Here is a 3,189-nt window from a genome sequence, read left to right as displayed (position 1 = left end):
TAATAAAACTCAAGTTCTATGCACCTATTTTGCACACCCAGCACCCGAAGTCTTTTATAGACTCAAAATGCACCCCACTGATCATACTTCATTTAATACTCATGACTCCCCTAGGGAGCTAGATCTATCACCCCTACTATCTAACACATTAATTTACTGAACACCTACTGTGTGTCAGAGGAACAGCAATAATATAGCCCTACCCCATGTTACAGATGGGGAAAGCAGGTTTAAAACACAGCTGCTTGGTTTTCTATTATCACTGACTGAGTACCTACTGTGTGCCAGGCCCCCACCCATACTGGTGCTTTTTATATATCACCTCCCATTTTGCAGATGAAAAACCTGAGACCAGGAAATGGCAAGTTGTCTGCCCAAGGGCACGTGGCAAGGATCTGAATCTGGGCTCAGCTGTTCTCCACGGACTCTCTCAGCTTGAGGCTGGGAAAACTGACTCAGCCTGGACCTTCTATCGGCTCAGGCCAGTTGAGGGTGGCTGGAGCCTTCTATCGGCTCAGCCCAGGACTCAAGAGTCAGCCGTGCTAGAGGGAGGCCCAGAAAGTCACTGGCCTTGCCTGATGTACTGGCCTCGCACCGAGCACCTTCACCATCACGCCGGCCTCTCTGTTCACAGAACACGTGTTTATAGAGTTTCTCCTACAGGCACACCCTGTGCTGGCCCCGGGAATCCAGGGGTGAACGGGAAGCCCCGTCTTCAAAGCCATCAGGCCGTGAGAGAACCCAGCGCTTCAACTAGAATCACCCTCCAGCCTCCCTTCAAGTGAAAGACCAGAACTAGACACTTGGGGGTCCCTCCTTCAAAAACAGACACTTAGGGTCCCCTCCCCCATTTCTTGACCAGCCACCCCAACCAAAAATGCCCAAGGGAATCGGGCAGGAGCAAAAAAACCACTCAGGGAATGTGCCGGAAGGAATGGATTCGCTGAGAAAAGGGGAGGAAAAATAAAACCAAAACCATAATAAAATACAACACAACAGTGAACGTGATGATGATGAGGAAAACCGTAACAAAAGAAGGACGCCTTCCAGAGCACTCCCAGTCTGGTTACCTACCTTCCACTCCAACTGCTAACCTATGAGACTTTCTTACGAGGGAGGGAATGGCGGACGCTGAGCTACAGGCCAGACCCAGCTCTGGGTGGGTCTCCAGACGCAAGTGGGCCTACAGCCCTGCTCCGGTCCCGGTGCGGCCGCGGCAGCTCCGGACAGGCGCCGACGAGGCGGGCGGGCGGGACGGAGTCTGGGGAGACCCACGGCTGAGTGGTCTGGCCTCCACCTACCCTTGAGTTCAGCCTAAGCAGCCCGCAGCCCCCGGGACACGCCTGGCCCTGAGTCTTGGCTGTAGTTTTCTCAGGCCCCACCCGTCTCAGGGCCGGAAGTGGAGAGTCCCTTCTCCCCCAGCCCCTGGTCCCTGTCCTGGGCCGCCCCCGAGGTCCGCATGGCTGGGCCAAAGCTGCGTTGTTGACGACCCTGGAGGCCGCCTCCTTCACAATCCGGCCCAACCTGCACAGCATCTTGGGAGGGGGTGGGTGTGGACAGAAATACAAACACGGGACTTGGGGCATCGTAACGATAAAAGCAGTTGCCTTTTCCGCAGCATCCACCGTGTGCCAGACATTGTGCTGGGGGGCGGGGGGTAATGAAAAACAGTAAGATTTCTGAGCAGGCGTGCTTCTTGGCTGTGGGGTGGATTGGGGGGTGGGTGAATTTGGGCTCTGGGCTGTCTGTGCAGCCCAGAGCTGCTGGGCAGGTGGGGAGCACACAGGGTGGGCCGTCTTTGTGAACCTGCTTGAGACCAGCGTGTACTCACCTTCGTGGCACCCGTGCCAGTCTCTCACGTGGCCACCCGAGCCACAGGACACCCTCACTGATCGCCTCACGCACAAACACGCCCAGACGCCTGTGACCTGCAGAGCGCTCAGCTCGGCATGAGGAGGGTTGGGGAGGGGGCTGCGGGGGAGGGGGGTGGTTCATCTCCAAGGCCCCTGATCCCAGCAGCTGACACCCTGGCCCGAGTTGCTGTCATTCTCGACTGACCCGAGACCCTAGGTGCATACACCCAGGCGGGAACAGTGAGGCCGCTTCCAGTGCGAGGCCTGGGTGGCTAAAGCGACTGACTGAGAAGTGGGAGGGAGCAGGGCCACGGCGACGAAGGCCACAGCAGAGGCCACACCAGGCTGCGCTGAGCAGAGAGGAGAGAGCAGAGGAGAGAGAGGGAGGCAGGGACACAGCAGGAGGGGCTTGTGTAGGTCCTGGGTTCGGAGGAGGCAGGGAGGGCGGTGTCGGGGGCCACGGTGTGGCCCAGAGCCGGCTCCCGGCTGCAGGGTCCTGGCCAAAAGGGAACTTGCTTGTGACAGGAAGGCCGGGCAGGCACAGCAAAGAACTCTAGGGATCTGGGAGCCCTGTGCTGGGCCCTGTGCTCTCCCTGGCTCTGGTTCCCGCCACCCCTGTCCTTGGTCATGAAGACCCTGTGTTGGGGGAAGGGCCACCTGGGGTGCAAGCTGTGACAGCCACACGTACCCCTCTAACTCCTCCCAAACTAAGGGCAAAACCACAAAACTGGTCCCAGAGCCTGTAGGACCCATTGCCCTGGTGGGGAAAGCGAAGCAGCGCCCATGGACATGTCTAAGGTCGAGGAGCCAGGAGGGGACGAGCCAGAGGCACCCCCCACCCCCTACAGCAGGCTCCTCCTTTTGTCAATGCGCAGAGGCCATCTGCGTCGGCCAAGGTCCCCCCAGAAGATGAGGGCGGGGTCCGCGAGACACCTACTGGACTGCAGCGTGCGCTGCCGCACCACCGAGGTGAAGGCGCCCAGGCCCTGTGGGGAGCGTGCTGCCAGGCGGAAGGCATACTCCGTGTTGGGCTTGAGGTCGTCCACCACGAACGCTGTGGCCGGGTCGAAGGTCCTCCCGACCTGGGGGCAGGGGCAGGGGCCGGGGAGAGAGACACAGGAGAAATGGAGACATACACAGAGAGAGACACAGAGAATCAGAGAATCAGACAAAGAAAGGCCAACAGAGACATAAACGGACACACACAGAGAAACAGAGAGAGGGAAACAGGCATGACAGACAGAGATTATGAACGAGACAGAAACACAAAAAGACACAAAAAAGGGAAATGGAGAGGCACAGAGACAGACACGGATGCATTATGTAGAGAGTGAGA

General features: G+C 58.2%; 1 pseudogene; it reads right to left on the bottom strand.

Annotated features, from left to right (window-relative positions):
* LOC102756478 overlaps window positions 1–3,189 on the bottom strand; it is a 62,780-nt pseudogene that overhangs the window by 21,518 nt on the left and 38,073 nt on the right.

The sequence above is a fragment of the Myotis davidii genome, unplaced genomic scaffold (assembly GCF_000327345.1).
Source record: "Myotis davidii unplaced genomic scaffold, ASM32734v1 scaffold341, whole genome shotgun sequence".
NCBI classification, from domain to species: Eukaryota; Metazoa; Chordata; class Mammalia; order Chiroptera; family Vespertilionidae; genus Myotis; species Myotis davidii.
The sequence above is the reverse complement of the archived record's forward strand: the minus strand, read 5'-3'. Positions and strand labels throughout refer to the sequence as shown.